The sequence below is a fragment of the Podarcis erhardii genome (assembly GCF_964252035.2).
Source record: "Podarcis erhardii genome assembly, chromosome: 10".
Classification (NCBI taxonomy): Eukaryota; Metazoa; Chordata; class Lepidosauria; order Squamata; family Lacertidae; genus Podarcis; species Podarcis erhardii.
Genome location: NC_138500.1, coordinates 113,928 through 133,754, shown reverse-complemented (window position 1 = coordinate 133,754; position 19,827 = coordinate 113,928).

The following is a 19,827-nucleotide window of genomic DNA, read 5'->3' as shown; positions in this document are numbered from 1 at the left end:
CTTATGGGTGGATGGAGGACTGTTGAAACCTTGTGGGAAGCCAAATGTCTTTAACAGGATAGATGTCACAAACCCTGCGGGGCAGAAGAACATGAGAAGAGCCGTCCAGATTTGAGTAATTCTCTTGTGCAAAACCACATATGGAAGAATGACCACAAACCAGGCTAGTGTCACTGACTGACAAAGAGAAGCAGAGAGAGTTGTTTCTGAAACTATGGCATTGGAGAATTAATTTCCCAGCAATGCATTGACTTTACCATGAAGTTAATAGAGGAAAAGCACATTCTTGGAGGAGAGGGCTATCAGGGCTCCTGGCCCCCAGGGCTCTGTCTCCCCTCCACTGCTGGAGTCTGTAGGTCTCTGAACTTCAGTTGCTCAGAATCACAAGAGAGGGTGTGGCTGTTTCTCACATGTGTGTTTCTGGTAGACTTCTAGTTACCATTCCCAACAATGGTTGACTCTTGTAGGCTGCTGGTCTGATCCAGCAGGGATCTCCTTATGCCCTTTGCAGAGTTAAGGTTTCTTCAGATAATGCATTTAAAAAAGATCCTTCACAGCACATAGTTAAAGAATGGAGTTTGCTCCTACAAGAGATACTGCCACAAAATTAGATGGTTTTGAAAGGCTCTTTCTTGTGGGTTATCAGTGGCACTGGTACCCCACTGTGTGTGTTTGGGTACCCGTTATGTGACCTGAGAACTGCCTTGGAAAATTCAAAGAAGAGTGAATTTAGAAGGATGATTCTGTTCTGGTTCACATAATATTGTGGAAAGTGCAAATTAGCTGGGCAGACCTTTAAATGTCAGCTGAATTTAATGTCTCCCATTTCCCTGGCAAAAACACAAAGAGGACCCCACTGGCAAGCAATCCATTGAAGAATGACAGTGTGATTTCTTCACATCCTTTCCTTTTCCATATTTGGAGGACAAATAGCAGGGAAAAGGAAAGACGTATCTTCTTTGACACCTCAAAAAAGGTTTTATGTATGCCACTATGGCAGCCCTAAAATGGAAAACGAGTGAGGGCCCAACCAAAGAAGAATGGTAACTTAAACTGATGGAATATGTGGCAGCTTGAGGATCTAACTTATAGTATAAAAGAACAAGAAGAATATTTGTTTAAAGAAGATTGGAAAACATTTTTTTAATATATGGGGGGAAATTGTGTGCACTTGAAAATGTTGGCAGCATTAAGATAAATTCAACTGTGTAAATAAATTTTGATGGAAATAATAATGGAATAGTGAATGGTTTAGTTTAGATAAAATATGCAGGGATTTATGCTATGCAAAATGAACCATGGAAAGAGAAGACGGGAAGTCATTGATATTTTAAGATTGTCTAAATGAATATTCTAAATTGCAAAAGAGAAAGTTTTATAGAAATTATATTATATTAAATTAATGAAAGGCATATATTCTCAGAGATTCTTACACTTTGCTTCAACTTTGCATTTCAAAGTTTGATGAGGGCCAAAAAACCAATGGGCTTACAGTATTTGTAAAAACAAAAAAATTCCTTCCAGTAGCACCTTAAAGACCAACTAAGTCAGTTCTTGGTATGAGCTTTCGTGTGCATGCACACTTCTTCAGATACACTGAAACAGAAGTTTCCAGACCTTTCTATATAGTGAGAAGGTGGGGAGGGGTATTACTCAGAAGGGTGGTAGGAATGGGTGATTGGCAGATAGCTGTGATGAGCCTGTTGACGACTCTTAACGACTGCAATAGGTCTTACAGGAGGAAGCAAGGGGTGAAAAGGTGAAAAATGGCTTTGTCATGTATAATGAGATAAGAATCCTAGGTCTTTGTTCAGGCCAGGTTTTTCCATTGTTTTAAGTTTGGTGATAAGTTGTAATTCAGCAGCTTCTCTTTCCAGTCTATTTCTGAAATTCCTTTGTAGTAAAACAGCTACTTTGAGATCTTGTATAGAATGTCCTGGGAGATTGAAGTGTTCTCCTACTGGTTTCTCTGTCTTGTGATTCCTGATGTCCGATTTATGTCCGTTTATTCTTTGGCAATAAATTCATATCCATATGTCATTCTTCTACTTCCCATTTTTGGTTTATTTTGGATGCTGAAGGTTCTTTGCAATTGCCCCCACAGCAGTGTCCAAGCAATGATTCTTCAACCTCAACTTTGCTGGACTGGTCATGTGGTTTAGATGCCTGATGAGCATCTTCCAAAGCAGCTACTCCATTCCCAACTGCAGAATGGAAAGCGTAATGCTGGTGGACAACAAAAGAAATGTCCACTGCGGCAGAGAGCGAGAACGCAAGTCTTGAAGTCCTTGTTGGGATGGAGACCAAAGGGGGATGATAGGAGAGCTGGACACAGGTCACATCGCAGCCTTCTCCAGCCTGGTGCCCTCCAGATGTTTGGGACTACTACTCCCACCGCCCCATGCAGGACCATGTGAGGCTGAGGCTGATGGGAGTTTTTATATTTCTAGGCCGCTTGCTTGTGAAAACAGCCTCTTATTGGTTTACAAAAGAGAGTGTGAGCTTGTGGGAGAGAGCAAGGAGTGCTGAACTAGACAGGCTTTTGGGCTGGTCCGTTTCAGGGCTCTTCTCATGCTAAGTCCTTCAGATCCACACCTCATACCATCATTTCTGCCTGGGCTTTCTCTCCACCATCTGCAACTCAATGGCTTGTCTCCAAATTCACAAATTGACCCCGGATTCCTCTCGTCTCCCTGGACAATGGTGGACGTTGATCTTTCAAATTTCAGTGGTGCCTGGTGCAAGGACAAAACTCAGCACCCTCCCCCCACACCTCATGTGGGGAAACACTGCCCTAAACCCATCTCTGCCCCAGGAAGCACCACATCTGTTCTGGAGAGTCATTCCAATCTTTAGAGCAGATTTTGAGGTTGCCTGGGGGAGTCTTCAGTGGAGAGGAGGGAAATGTCCTATACCAAGCAGAAATCTCTTGCCTGAACAGGACAGCAGCCTTGGAAACAACCCAGTCATTCCAGCACCAAACTCTTCCATGCCATCCATCATCCTCTATATCCCTTTTTCCAAAGGAAGGGCAGGAATAATCCTCTCTTTCCCCCGAATGCTCTTTGATCACCAACCTGCTGCTTTCTGAGCTGGTCTGAATGTGTGTGTTGTGCTGCTTGTATTTTACTTGTAGTGCTGAATCAACACTTTGTTTTGATATTGTTGGCAATGGCAGGCATTGGCATAAAATTGTGTGCATTGTTGTGTGTCTGTGGGAGAGAGAGAGGGGCTCAAAAGAGGGGCACTCCAGAGTGAGGATCGCGCTCTCATATTATTCTGGGGGAGGATTATTAGTGCCGGTTGTGAGCTGTTGGTCTGTGCTGTGTCCTGTCCTGTGAAATTTACAGGGCATTTGCTCATATTTTGCAACCTACACAGACATGGGATGTCTTCAGCATCCTTTCCTAAGAGACTAAGTGCACAATGCAGCAGGAAAGATGGGAAGCCTGTGGTCACACCGCTAAGTTCTGTTTCCTCACCACGTCTGGCTCCAAGTCAGACAAATATTGCTCCATGAGCATCAAATGCCCACAGGCAGCAAAGGTGTGTGAAGTAACAGGCAGCTGCTTCCAAGCAACAGAGTGGAATTGGGTATTGCCCCAGATCAGAAGGAGGTGGGGGGGCAGTTGATGAGAGTGGGGGATAGCAATGCCAGGTCAAAATAGAGCAAAATGGCATTTATCATAGAATCCTAGAATTGTAGAGTTGGAAGGGACCCTGAGGGTCATCTAGTCTAAGCTAAAGAATCCCTGACAGGTGGCCATCCAATCTCTGGTCAAAAACCTCCACTGAAGGTGGAGGGTCCATTCCCCCAAGGGGGTCCATTCCACTGTCAAACAACGCTTACCCTCAGAACGATCTTCCTAGTGTTCAGTCAAAATCTCCATTCATGGAATTAGAATTCATTGGTTTGGGCCCTACCTTCCAGAGCAGGACAAAGCAAGCCTGCTCTATCTTTCATGAGACAGCCCTTGAGATATTTGAAGATGGCTCTCATATCTCCTTCTTTCCGAGCTAAGCCTGACCTACTACTTTCCTCCATTCCACCATTCCTCATCATTCCTCAGTAAAGCTCTGCTGGATGAAATACAATTGCCTCTGGTCTATTTTTTGGGACTCCTGCAGTGTGTTTAAGTTTTTACTCTGCTAGCTATACATTGGAATCTACTCTGGATCAATAGCGATCAGACAGAATTAAGCCACAGCTTTATTGATTACAGGAAACAGTAGGTTTGGCTATGGCATTGGGCATGTACGTATCCAGCATCAGGCAGCCCACCTGCTACCTGATAAGAACCTTTCAGAAGATAAGCTTTATTTTAATAGCCCAAGCCCATGACAGAACCATACAGACACCATCAAAGAAAGAAATATCAATTAATCTACAGAATCTATCTATATAACTCTCTCTCTCTCTCTCTCTCTCTCTCTCTCTCTCTCTGTGTGTGTGTGTGTGTGTGTGTGAACCTCTGCCATTAGAATCATAAAATGCAAGACTTCCAGTCAGATGGTGACAGCGCCAGCAGCCCCAACTGAGTTCCCGATTTTATACTTAAGTTTTATTGTTTTATGGACTGGTTTTAGTGTTTTATTGTTTTCTTGTTTAATTTTACTGTTTTACTGCTCTGCCACTGCATTTGCCTGTTGTTTTGCAGATGTTATTGCTTTCACTGCAACTCAATAGTTTATGACTTAAGGTCTCACTGCCAAGTTATTTGCTGACACCTGCAAAACTATTGCAAGACTATTGTGCTTCTACTGCTTATTGACTGCTTGCCTAATTTAAAAACAGCAAAGACACCAATTTTGGCTTAGCAGCTAGACAGGACTCCACAGAATCTGGAATTTTGCTGCCCTATATAAGAACAGTGTTTGTTCCCTAATATGATCAAAAGGAGGAAAAGGATTGCTTCATCACAGAGCTTGAGTAATCTGCCCAATTCCCAAAAAAGCAGATTGCCTATATCCAATAGGTTTATACTAAGCAGGTTACCTATATCCAATAGGTTTATACTAAGTGCTCAAGGGGACACGGGTGGCGCTGTGGGTTAAACCACAGAGCCTAGGACTTGCCGATTGGAAGGTCGGTAGTTCGAATTCCCGCGACTGGGTGAGCTCCCGTTGCTCGGCCCCTGCTCCTGCCAACCTAGCAGTTTGAAAGCACATCAAAGTGCAAGTAGATAAATAGGTACTGCTCCAGCGGGAAGGTAAATGCCGTTTCCGTCCGCTGCTCTGGTTCGCCATGACCTGGAAGCTGTACGCCGGCTCCCTTGGCCAGTAAAGTGAGACGAGCATGAAACCCCAGAGTCGGCCACGACTGGACCTAATGATCAGGGGTCCCTTTACCTTTACCTAAGTGTTCAAAAGATCCAGCACTTAGCCAACACTCATGATGTACAGAGTTTCTTTAAAGCCACAAAGACCATCTATGGGCCAATAAATCATGGCATATGCCCCCTACACTCAGCAGATAGTACCACACTTCTAAAAGATAAAGAAGTTGTTGCACTGCTCTGGAAAGAACACTACCAACATCTCCTTAGCTGCATCTCCCCCGTAGCTGCTGAGGTCCTCTCACAAATTCCACAAAAACAAATTAGAGACGAGCTTGCAGTATCTCCAAATCTAGGAGAGTTGTGTACAGCTATTAACCAAATGAAAAACAACAAAGCCAGTGGACCTGATGGGATACCTGCTAAAATCTTCAAAGTGGGTGGAATCGAACTTGCACAACAACTTCACAAGCTAATTGAAAAAATCTGGGAAAGAGAAGTGATCCCAGCAGATTTTAGGGATGCCAAAATTATCAATCCTGGGAAACACTGGCCTGTGAGCGCTCCAATTGGAGAACAGCCTTGACCAAAGGTGTCATGGGCTTTGAAGATGCTCAAACTCAGAACGCAAGGGAGAACTATGCCAAGAGGAAGGCACGCTTGGCAAATCCACACTGTGATCAACGCCCGCCTGGAAACCGATGTCCCCACTGTGGAAGGACGTGTGGATCCAGAATTGGCCTCCACAATCATTTATGGACTCGTTGTTAAAACCATTTACAGATAGGTAGCCGTGTTGGTCTGTCATGGTCAAAACAAAATAAAAAAATTCCTTCCAGTAGCACCTTAAAGACCAACTGAGTTAACTCAGTTGGTCTTTAAGGTGCTACTGGAAGGAATTTTTTTATTTTGTTTTGTTAAAACCATGTTTATGGAAGACAATCTTACTCGGCTATGAGGGATCACCAAAGAAGAAGACTTCTGGCAGAGTAGTGGGCAACTCAAGAGGTGAGGGCAACTCAACAAGAGAACATTGAAGCCACTATGTTACCATGAAGCCTTGTTGATTCACCTCCCGTGGACAAGCCAATACAGTGGTACCTCGGGTTAAGTACTTAATTATTTCCGGAGGTCCGTACTTAACCTGAAACTGTTCTTAACCTGAAGACCACTTTAGCTAATGGGGCCTTGTGCTGCTGCCACGCCTCTGGAGCACGATTTCTGTTCTCATCCTGAAGCAAAGTTCTTAACCTGAAGCACTATTTCTGGGTTAGCGGAGTCTGTAACCTGAAGCGTCTGTAACCTGAGGTACCACTGTACCTTTTGAACATGAAGCAGATCTACTGTCTGAGTTGTGCCTATTAAGTGTGCTAAGACTACAATCTATCAGCACTAAACAGGAAAAGGTATTGAACTTAGCATCCAAATTCCTGATAGGAACCTGGTGGGGTGGAACTTATGCTGGGGAGACACCCCCCAACATGGATTGGATGCCCCCACCCTGCACAGGCTGCCATTGGGAGGGGTGTTTTGGTTCCTTGGTCCCCCAGTGGACTCTCGGACAGAGTCACCCCTCCTGGACCCCTCTCACAGGACCCCTGTGATTAAGTATCCAGACCAATGCCTTATTTGCCAAAGTTGTGAAAGCGGACTTCCGGTGAGGCAGCATGGCGGCTGCAACAGCAGCAAAGAGCTCCTGAAGCCAGCCAGAGTAAAAGGCTCTGTCTGGCCGACTCCCAGACTCCTAGGACTGCTGCCGCCAGCACTGCCAGCGGAGAGGAATTGGGGGTGCCTGGGGCGTCTATCAAAGGAGCCCCCCAACTTTAATTGAGCCGGAAAGGCCCCCCACCCCCCCAACAGCTGAGAGGAGCTCCAAAACCAGGAGGACAGTGGAGCTAATGCAGAGAGGGAGAAAAAGAAAAGGGGGAAAGAAGAAGAAAAAGAAAGAAAGAAAAAGGAGCCCAACTTTACCGCTGCTGCCCCCATTTCTGCCGGCGGGAAAGAAGAGGAGAGGTAGGTGAGCACAAAAAGGCTCCGAAAAAACACGTGGCTGAGTCGACAGGAACCTACCCCACCAGCCCCTCCAGCGGCAAGGAAAACAGAGGAAAGCCGCATGACAAAGATCGCAGAATGGAAGAAACTACCCTTCCCCCCTTTTTTAAAAAAATCCTTTTTAACCCCTTCCTCCCCCTCCCCCTTTTTTAAAAAAATAATAATTCTTTTTTATCCCCCCCCATATACCTACTTTTATCATTTTTCTTTTTAAAAGAGGGGCCACTGCTGCAGCAGCCACCCTTACTTTTTTTTTTTTTTTACAAACAAATAATAATAATAATAATAATAATAATAATAATAATAATTAGGGGGAAATAGTTTTTTTAAAACACACACACACACACACACACACACACACACACACTCTTCCCCTCCTCTTTTTAAAGCCCTTTCTATTCTATTTGTTAGCTTGTTCTTGGGGGGGGGGAATCTTTCTCCCCCAGCTACGACCACCACTCTCTTTTAAAACAAGAATTTCCTCCATATCACTGCTATTGCTATTGATACTCCCCCCCCCCGTTTATTTTTCTCTCCCTTTTCACTCTCCTCTCTCTCTCTCTCTCTCCCTTCACCCCCCTTATTTTTTCCTTTTATCCCACCTTTCACTTTCCATCCCCAATTTTGTTTTCTATCCCCTTTATCTTTTAAAATCAACTCCCCCTTTTTTGCCTGTTCATCAGTTTGTTTTTGAGGGGGGAGCCCTTTCCCCCACCCCCTCTCTTAAAATAAGACTTTCCTCCCATACCATTGCCACAGGTCACCCTCCCTTTTCTTCTCCTTCCTTTTCCCACCCTTCTCCCTCCCCCTATCCTTTTCTCTCCCTCCTCCCTCTCTCCATCCCCCCCTTCCCCTAAAGGAAACACATACACATTCATATCACCATATCATACTTTGCCCCCCTCATACTATAGCTAAAACTACTGCTGCAATCTAATACCGCTGATATTACTGTACTATCTCTCCTATCTCTTTCAACTCTCTTTTTGCCCCCCCTCTCTCTTTTACTCCAATCTCCCCTCTCCCCCCGTCTCCCCCGTCTCCCCCTTCTTCTTTCTTTCTTCTTCTTCCTTTTTCTCCCTCCACCCTTTACATATAAGCCTATTTGTCTGTCTCTGTTTCTGAGCGCACTCCCAACCCCAACTTCCACCTTAACTGGACCCCAATACCCCTTTTGGGTATATACAACCCCCTCCTAAACACATATTTCCCCTGGCCCCACCCCTCTAATCTCTTGCATCTCTACCTGCTAACCCCCCCCCCCTTTATATGAACTGTCTGTCCGTTAGTCTACCCATCTCTACTTACCTGCCCCCCCCCTGCTTTGGCGGCAACGCTGAGACAACCACAGAAACTCTAGAGAAGTTCTTAAAACACAGGCTAGAAGTGACACAAATGACCACCTAATCCAAACGCTCTGTAAAAGCCACCAGCCAACAAAGCCTGATCAGCTCAACAACCCAACAATACCCAGGAATCACCACTGGCACAACTCCTAACCACCACACGCCCTACCCCAAGTGGACGCCAAGCCAACCTCAAACCAAAACTATCAGGGAGACTGAGATGACACCAACCAGGGAGATGGCAAACAATGCTAAGATGGTAACTCCCCTTCAAGATGATGACCACCCAATAACGAAACGAGATCTGAGGGAAATGGAAGCAAGATTAGAAGCAAGATTAGAAGAAACACTGAAGGCCACAATGGCTCCCATGCAGGCACTAATCAACAATCTAACCTCCAAAGTGGAAGCTCTAGAGAACAAAAACCAAATGCAAGAAAGAATAATAGAGCAATACCGGGAGGAGAACGCACGTGTGAACAAGAAACTGGACGAACTGGTAAACCAAATGGAAGCAGAACACAGAGAGATGAAAATTAAGCAAGCCGACCTTGAAGACCGCAATAGACGCTGTAACATCCGCTTCCGCAACTTTCCTGAAAAAACAGAGGAGAAAAGCCCAGTAGACCTAATTATATGCTGGCTGAAAAACACAATCCCAGGCCTGAAACTTGAGGCAGATGACTTGGAGAGGGCTCACAGAGCCCTAAAACCTATGCCAAAACCCAGCGCCCCCCCAAGAGACATCATTGTATGCTTCACGCGCTACAAAAAGAAGGAAGATTTATGGAACAACCTCAGAAACTCAACCAACCTTCGATATGGAGAAACCCCCATTCTGGCCCTACAGGACCTATCTCAGGATACCCTAAACCGGAGGAAAAGCCTGCGCCCATGCACCCAGCGTCTCCAACAAGCAGGGATCAAATACCGATGGAGCTTCCCCTTCTGTCTCATTGTAACAACCAATACAACACAACACATGGTTACCAACATACCTGAGGCCCTGCAACTACTAAAGAACCTTGAACTCGACCTCCCACCGGAATGGCAACCGACAAACCCACCAAGTGACAGCCCCAACCACGAGGAAACAACAGCAAGCAACTGGACGACGGTACAGAAGAAAAAGAAACAACAGAAGCGGCAGAACAACGCAAACCAATACAGGCAAGCACAACGCTCAGAACCGTCCCGCCGGCCATACGACACAAGAAACCAGACCAAGATTAACCAAACCAATTCATCGCAGATGGACAACCCTACAACAACAACAACCGCAGCTGAATGAAGCAACCAGGAAAAAACCACAAACTGAAGGACTGGTGATTCCCCCCCGTTCCCCCTCTCTCCCCCCCAAAACATAGATTTAGTTAACACCATCAACATCCCCCCAGCCCCACCCCCCCAGAAATCCCCACCCCAACACCAGTCCAGACGACCTCAACCACATTCCCCACCACCCACACCTTCAACATTCCCATACTAAGGAAAAACAACTCCTCCAACCTCAATAACACAACCCACAATCAGGCTAAAATCTGATACCCAACCAGCACTATGGTGGCACCAGAGCGTACCAGCACCCACACCCACACCCCAACACACCAACAATGTTGCTCATAACATTGGCAACATTGCTCATGAACCTTATACTTGACAGCGACGTTACAAAGTCACTTCACACTGTCTCACTGATCTCCCCCTCTCGCAAACAACAGGGGGGATGGCCTGTCCTTGAACACGGCCTTCCACACCAGCTGAGACCTAAGATCAACCGGCTAAATGCCAGATGGCCTAAAATACCCCAAACACCTTTATGACTACATATAGGAAACTCTCTACAACTTACCCCCTACTCTTTAACCCAAATCTTACTCTAATCCCATTAGCCCCCCACCCACCACACCCTAGGTCAGCGCAACCCCGCTGGTTCTTTAAACAACACGAAGAGAGAGACACAAGACAACCTGAACGGGTTGGTAGGGAATCGCCCCACACAATAGATAAGCAAGATGGCTAACCTAAAAGCAATTACATTAAATGTGAGGGGGCTGGAAAACCCCATCAAAAGAAAACGCATCACCTCATACATAAACACCATGAAACCACACATCACCTTCCTACAAGAAATACACAACCCACCCAAAGGCAGCAAACTCCTGAGCGACCCCTGCTTCAGTCGGCAGTGGGTCGCACGAGGCTCAGGGAAAGCTCGCGGTATAGCCATAATACTCAGTAGAGACCTGAACTTCACTGCCACAACAGTCCTCAGGGACAAAAAAGGCAGATTCATTTTCGCTAAAGGGACACTAGATGGTAAAATCAAACTGACAATTGGCTCCATATATGCCCCAAACGCGAAACAATTAGAATTCTTCCAGAAGACACTAAACAAATTCCTCTCCTTCTCTGAAGGGGAAGCAATCCTAGGAGGGGACCTCAATCTAAATATGAAAGGTATATCCCTGAAAGATCTCCACCCTACAACCCCATGGGCAACCTTCCTCCGAAGGAAACCCCCAACAACTAGGAACTCTTACAAGTTACTAAAAATGCTAAAAAACAGGGGTCTCTATGACATTTGGGGTGAGAAAAACCCGGGAGACATCAGCCATACATTCCAATCGGGACGTCATAATACAGTGTCCAGACTGGGCAGCATTCTACTTACACAGGGTCTGATCCCCTCAGTGGAATCATCAAACATCGGTAACATTAAAATCACAGATCACGCCCCAGTAGAAGTCATTGTTAAAATAGGAGAAGGAACACAAACCACCCCATCATGGTCCTTCAGTCCCATCCTAACTACAAACAAACAAATTAGAGAGTCTCACAAAAACCCTCCAAAACTACTTCAAGGAAAACGATGTAGACAATATAACAACCCCCCTCCTATGGGACGCAATGAAAGCGGTCACCAGAGGAGCTTGCATAAAAGAGAAAACATTCCTTAAAAAACAAACCTCCTCAAAAATTAGCAAAATAGAACAAGACATCACAGCCCTCTCAACACGCTACAAACAAACAGGATCTAAAAAACTCCTCAAACTTATAGAACAAAAAAGGAGAGAACTAGACTCCCTAGAAATTAACAAAACAATGATCAACATTCTATATTCTAAACAACGTTTCTATGAATATGGAGGGAAAAACTCCAGATTACTAGCAAATAGATGTAGGAAAAAAGCACTCAAAACAAGAATACACTGCATCAACAAAAAAGACGGCAACATAACATTCTCCCCTGAAGAAATAACCTCAGAATTTGCAGAATTCTACTCCAACCTATACACCTCCCATAACCCACCAGAGAAGGAAATCAGAACATTTCTAGCAGGACTGACCATGCCTACCCTAACTGATGAGGAACAGGAATTCATGGACAGTCCTATCACCCCAGAGGAAATAGATGTGGTCCTCAAAAACCTGAAACCACACAAAGCCCCAGGCCCAGACGGCTTCACAGCAGAATTCTATAGGAAATTCAAAGAACCCTTGATGCCCTACATGACCCGCCTATTCAACGACATCATAAAAGGGGGCCCCATCCCCAAAACCTGGACCCACTCCAAAATAGTCTCCATCCCCAAACCACTAAAAGACAGCCTCAAAGTAGAATCATACCACCCAATCTCATTAATAAACTAAGACTACAAGATATTCACATCAATCTTGGCCATCCGCCTAAAAATCTTCCTACACAAGTTAATAGCCCCAGACCAGACTGGCTTTGTCCCTGGCCGCAATATAACAGACCCCATCAGGAAACTACTGAACCTGATCGAACACAGCAAGGCAACAAAACTCCCATTGACAATTATGTCCCTGGACATCCTCAAAGCCTTTGATTGCTTAGAGTGGAAATACATATTAGCAGTACTAACTAACATGAAATTTGGCCCCAACTTCCTACAAATCCTCAAACAAATATACTCCCAAGCCTCAGCAAAATGCAGAACTAACAATATGGACTCAAATACTATAGCATTCCAAAGAGGCCCGAAGCAAGGATGCCCACTGTCTCCCTTCTTATTTATCCTGGCTCTGGAACCCTTAACAATCTAAATCCGAGCAGCCACAGACACCAAGGGAGTGGAAATAAAAGGCAGAACCTATAAATTAGGGCTCTTTGCAGATGACCTAATGGTGACAACACCAGACCCCATAAGCACAGCAACCTCCCTAATCAGAGAACTCAACACATTTGCAATGGTGTCGGGCCTACAGGTAAATTTTACAAAGTCAGAAACTATGTGCTTCAACACCCCTCCTCACACCCAAAAAGAACTCACGGAGGTCACCAAAATAAAACTCTGCCACACCAAGAATACACTGCATCACCAAAAAAGACGGAAGGAGATGGAAGGTGCCTAAAGAAGCCAGGGTGGCTATCTAAAGAACTTTTAACTGAGTTAAGATTAAAAAAGGATGTGTACAAAAAATGGAAAAGGGGGGAAACCACCAAAGAGGAATTCAAACAAATAGCCAGCACGTGTAGACACAAAGTCAGAAAAGCTAAAGCACAGAATGAACTCAGGCTTGCTAGAGAGGTCAAAAGCAACAAAAAAGGCTTTTATGGGTATGTTCGTAGCAAAAGGAAGAACAAAGAAACAGTGGGGTCGCTCAGAGGAGAAGATGGTGAAATGCAAACAGGGGATACAGAAAGGGCTGAACTCCTCAATGCCTTCTTTGCCTCAGTCTTCTCCGATAAAGAAAACAATGCCCGACCTGAAGAATTTGGAGCAAATGATTCAGCAGAGGAAACACAGCCCAGAATAACTAAGGAGATAGTACAAGAATACTTGGCTAGTTTAGATGTATTCAAGTTTCCAGGGCCAGATGAACTGCATCCAAGAGTATTAAAAGAACTGGCAGATGTGATCTCAGAACCACTGGCAGTCATCTTTGAGAATTCCTGGAGAACAGGCGAAGTCCCGGCAGACTGGAGGAGGGCAAATGTTGTCCCTATTTTCAAAAAGGGGAAAAGAGAGGACCCAAATAATTACCGCCCAGTCAGTCTGACATCAATACCAGGGAAGATTCTGGAGCAGATCATTAAGCAAACAGTCTGTGAGCACCTAGAAAGGAATACTGTGATCACCAATAGTCAGCATGGATTTCTGAAAAATAAGTCATGTCAGACTAACCTGATCTCATTTTTTGACAGAATTACAAGCCTGGTAGATGAAGGGAACGCAGTGGATGTAGCCTACCTTGATTTCAGCAAGGCATTTGACAAGGTGCCCCATGATATTCTTGTAAAGAAGCTGGTAAAATGTGGTCTTGACTATGCTACCACTCAGTGGATTTGTAACTGGCTGACTGACCGAACCCAAAGGGTGCTCATCAATGGTTCCTCTTCATCCTGGAGAAGAGTGACTAGTGGGGTGCCACAGGGTTCTGTCTTGGGTCCGGTCTTATTCAACATCTTTATCAACGACTTGGATGATGGACTCAAGGGCATCCTGATCAAATTTGCAGATGACACCAAACTGGGAGGGGTGGCTAACACCCCAGAGGACAGGATCACACTTCAAAACGACCTTGACAGATTAGAGAACTGGGCCAAAACAAACAAGATGAATTTTAATAGGGAGAAATGTAAAGTACTGCACTTGGGCAAAAAAAAATGAGAGGCACAAATACAAGATGGGTGACACCTGGCTTGAGAGCAGTACATGTGAAAAGGATCTAGGAGTCTTGGTTGACCACAAACTTGACATGAGCCAACAGTGTGACGCGGCAGCTAAAAAAGCCAATGCAATTCTGGGCTGCATCAATAGGAGTATAGCATCTAGATCAAGGGAAGTAATAGTGCCACTGTATTCTGCTCTGGTCAGACCTCACCTGGGGTACTGTGTCCAGTTCTGGGCACCACAGTTCAAGAAGGACACTGACAAACTGGAACGTGTCCAGAGGAGGGCAACCAAAATGGTCAAAGGCCTGGAAACGATGCCTTATGAGGAACGGCTAAAGGAGCTGGGTATGTTTAGCCTGGAAAAGAGGAGGTTAAGGGGGGCTATGATAGCCATGTTCAAATATATAAAATAATGTCACATAGAGGAGGGAGAAAGGTTGTTTTCTGCTGCTCCAGGGAAGCGGACACGGAGCAATGGTTCCAAACTACAAGAAAAAAGATTCCACCTAAACATTAGGAGGAACTTCCTGACAGTGAGAGCTGTTCGACAGTGGAATTTGCTGCCAAGGAGTGTGGTGGAGTCTCCTTCTTTGGAGGTCTTTAAGCAGAGGCTTGACGACCATATGTCAGGAGTGCTCTGATGGCGTTTCCTGCTTGGCAGGGGGTTGGACTCGATGGCCCTTGTGGTCTCTTCCAACTCTATGATTCTATGATTCTATGATTCTATGATTCTATGATTCTATGATTCTATGATTCTAAGTTCAGATACCTAAGGGTACAAATAACCAGAAACCTCAATAAATTGTACCTCCACAACTACAAGCCCCTGTGGCGACAAATTAACAAAGACCTAAAGAGATGGAATAACACGAATTTCACTCTCTCAGACAAAATAGCCATGATCAAAATGATCACACTCCCAAAACTAACCTACCTATTCCAAACCCTCCCAATCTGGATCCCCTCAACCCAACTCCGCAGTTGGCAGAGAAAACTACACTCTTTCATCTTCTCACATAAAAAACCAAGAATAAGCCCCAAATACCTGCACCTCCCCACCTCAGAAGGAGGATGGGGAATCCCCAACATAGAAGCATATTACATTGCCAACCAAATACGTCATATAATCCCATACATACTAGAAGATGAGACAAAACAATGGGTACACCTAGAGAGGGACACAATTGAAAATACCTGCACCACAACATACCCACTCCTCCCAAACAAACTAAAGACAACACCAACACAACACCAACTACATGCCCTCTTAAACAACCCAACAGTAAAATCAGCAGCAACTAGGCCCCTGACAACCTTTGAAAACCTCCTCCTAACAACAAAGGGAAACGGAAAAGGGACGGTATCCGCAATATACAAAATACTACTCCAAAATCCCGCAAATCCCCTAGACGCAATCAAAAAACAATGGGAGAATGACATAGGCTATGAGATTAACCCCACTCAATGGACCAGAATGTGGTCTAAACCCCCCTTTAAATCCATATCAACAAAAAGAAAAGAACTCACACTGAAACTCACCTACAGGTGGTACCTAACACCAAGGAAACTAGCGCTAATACACCCAGGAACCTCACCAAAATGCTGGAGAGGGTGCACCTCCACAGGCACATACCTCCACATGTGGTGGGAGTGTCCCAAAATCCAACTATTCTGGACAACAGCCATACAAGAAATATGTAAAATAACTAAGCAAGTATTAGACTTCACCCCAGAATTGGCCCTACTAAACATCTTCCAAGACAACAATGCCCATTTACACCACAAAGAACTCATAACCCACCTACTTTCAGCAGCCAGAAACACCATAACCAGACACTGGAGAGACCTGTCAGGAGTAAGCATGGACCAATGGTACCAAATAGTATGGGAAACAGCCCTACTAGAAAAATTAACTAATAAACTGAAACTGACACGGGGACAAACAGAAGAAGACACCTTCACCCCGGTATGGCTCTCCTTTATCACATACACAGCCCAACAGGACAATGACAATAATCCACCAACAGCATACAAATCAATATGGCTAACCTGATCCAAAACACCCACCCACCGGACTTCCGGGTTGGCGCCATCGATTAATGGCGGATTCCCTCCTAGCTCCGGAGGGAATCGGCTCTGTAGAGACTGGGTCTTGCCGCTGCGGCGACGCGGGGACCCTTAAAATCACAGGCGCGGAAGCCTGTGAGCACAGAGACTTGGCGGGCACCATTTGCGCCCCCCCAATCCGTAAAGGAGCCCCTTTAGAGGCTTCGGAACGGGGATGGGGTGCGGCGCGGTGCTGAGAGTACTCCTTGATCTACGGAGTGAAGCCGCAAGCCATGATCAGAGAGCGCTGACTTTTTCCTTGGAACAATCGGACTTTAAATCATCAACCCGTGAGTAATAAGGAAATTGGAACCTTTTAAATAAAATTTTTGCTGGATCAGGAACAAGCGGGGAAGGGTTAAAAAGGAAGTCCACCCCCCCTCTTAGTAAACAGTCTAAAGTAAAGGACCTGTCAGCTAAGGTCGAGAGAATCTTTTTCTTGCTTTTTAGTAAAAGACTTTAACTTCACGATTTTGACATTGTAAGAACTTTTGCTGGAGGATTAAGGATTAATTCGGGGAGCTGAAGTTCACCCCCTCAGACCCGGGAGCATCCCGTGAGAAAGCCTGTTGATGAAATACTGAAGAGTTTTGACATAAGGAAGGACTGATACAAAATAACTTGACTTTTGGACTTGAGCCAAAAGGAATATTTAAGGAACTAAAATCCCCCTAGAGGGGTTTAGTGACATTACAGGAATGGCTGGAGGAGGGAAAATCCAAGCTGAACTGGATAGAGCATTTGCTCTCTTGGGAAAGTTACAAGGTCAATTCAATGTTTTGGCTATAAATGCTACAGCTCTAGGCTTGACAGTAAACAACATTGTTCAACTTGATAAGGATTTGAAACAGGAAGCTAATTCAACTGGAAAAATAAAGGAAACTGAAAGTTTTGACAATATGGAAAAAGGGACATATGTTGCCCCTGAAGAAGAGGAAGGAGGAGCTGAAACTTTGCAAATGCCAAAGGAAAGCTACAATTTGAAGCCTGACATGGTGACAAAAAAGGAAAACAAAAATTTGATGGGGAAGGCCTGGCCTGAACTGGAGATTGAAAAATGGAGAGATCTCCCTATGTGGAGATCTGAAGACCTGAGGATTACAAATTTGCTCAAGATGAAAGTTGGAGCCTTGGGGACAATTGGATTTGAAAGTAATATGAAACAAAAGTTGGCGTACCCCATAGGCTTTGTTTTTAAATATGGAGGTCTGGCTGGAAGAAATATGGATCCTGTCGGGTTCGGAGCCTCTCCGAGATCTGGGGTTTAGCATTAAGGACTACCAAAAAGACCGGCAGAGAGGAACTGAGAGAGATTTAAAAGCCTCGGATGTGAGATCTCCAGGCTAAATAGTACATAGAGACTGATGGACATTTGTTGGGGACTGAAACCGGGAAAAGGGTGGGTGGAGTTTGGGAATCCAAAGGGTATATAAATATAATTTGTTCTGTTTTTATTTTTTGTTTGGCTATTTGCATGGAAATTGGGAAAATCGTGGAAGGGAAATTTTGGTCGACTTTAGGGAAAAGGTTTAAGACTAATTAATGAGGTATAAGTATTGATGTGTAAATTTGGATAAGTTAAAATTGGTTTTTAAATTAAATAAAAATAAGGCCTGCAAAGATAACATTGAGGAAATGGAAGAAACAAGAAAAGTAAAATAATATCATGTTAGAATAAATTATTAAGTTAAAGTGGAGAAATATGTTAAGGATTTGCTGTGCTGATAACTTAAATTGGAATACTAGAAGGGGAGGTGTGAGGAGGTCTGAGAAACAAGGTAAAAGAAAATAAGCAATTGAAATTTTATGTGTTTTTAATTGTTTTGTATTTTTCTATTTTTTTAATTTTTGTTTAATTTTGTTTTTGTCTTATATGTTTCTGGAAAATGCCAATAAATATTCATTAAAAAACAAAAAAACAAAAAACAAAACACCCACCCACCCCACTCACACACGAAAACAAAGATCACCACAGCCAATCACAAACAAACAATCACATCCTAGGCCAACCCCAACCTCTCTCACCACCAAAGGAACACAAGTGAACAACACAAGCACGCTGACACCAAACTACATACATTAAACATAATAGAAACACCGCCACCCGACCCCACCCCCATCCATCCTCCCTCTCCCCACCCCCCCTTTCTTTTTTCTTTCTGTTTTCTTCTCCCCCTAATGCCTCAACAAATGAAATGGATTTGTAAAAATGTTACATGGGGGGAAAAAATACGAGGCATTACACTTACACTGTAAAACAAGAAAACCCTTAATAAAATATTTTTTTTAAAAAAACAAAGTTGTGAAAGCTGATGTGAGGTAGGCAAAAACCTGCAAGCTGGCCTATTTGCTTGCAGGAGAAAATTCCCTTGGCCCTGGATATGGCGACTGAATAAACCATAGCAAGGCTCATAGGCAACGTGCCCACTCCCCCCCCCCCATGGACTAGGTGGGTGGGTGGAAAAATCCCACGGCGATCCTCACACCTGGCCTAGGGTAGGGGCAGGCTGCTTGCAACCCCCAAGCCCCTGCCTCCAATTGGCTAAGTGGGCACTGCCCACTGTTCCCTGGGGGCCTGATGTGGCTGGAGGTGGACAGCGCCAGCCAGTTAGCTTTGTAACACACATGGGAAACAGAAAGCGTAGATTAAAGGAGACCCCAGTTGGATTTATTTTTTTTTTAAATAATTTTTATTAATTTTCATAAAACAAAAAACACACAAATAAACAACACATGACTTCCCCATGCCTCCCAGCATTTATTATTGGGCAAATGGTATATCTTTGCAAGCTTGACTGGAGTCATGTACCACCTATAGATCATTTTCATTATGTTTTCTTTCAAGGCACTACATGCCGTAAATTTAAGGCCTGTGGTCCATAACTGTTCCCAGTCAGCAAACATAATATCATGACCTAAGTCTTGTGCCCATTTGATCATAGCTGATTTAACTGTTTCATCCTGTGTATTCCATTTCAGCAACAAGTTATACATTTTAGACAAATTCTTAGTATTGGTCTCTAACAGTTCTGTTTCCAATTTTGACCTCTCTTTCTGAAATCCTAGTTTCTTGTCCTGCTTAAAAGTCTCATTTATCTGATAATAATGTAACCAATCTCGAACTTTGGATTTTAATTTCTCAAAGCTCTGTAATTTAACTTTTTCACCATCATATTCTATAATTTCACTATATTTTGGCCAATTTGAATCCATATTAAGTTTTTTTACCGCTCTAGCTTCCATTGGTGACAACCATCTGGGTGTTTTATTTTCCAACAAATCCTTATATCGATTCCAAACATTATATAAAGCTTTCCTGACAATATGATTTTTAAAGCCTTTATAGATCTTTGCCTTGTCATACCATAAATATGCATGCCAGCCAAAATTGTTATCATACCCT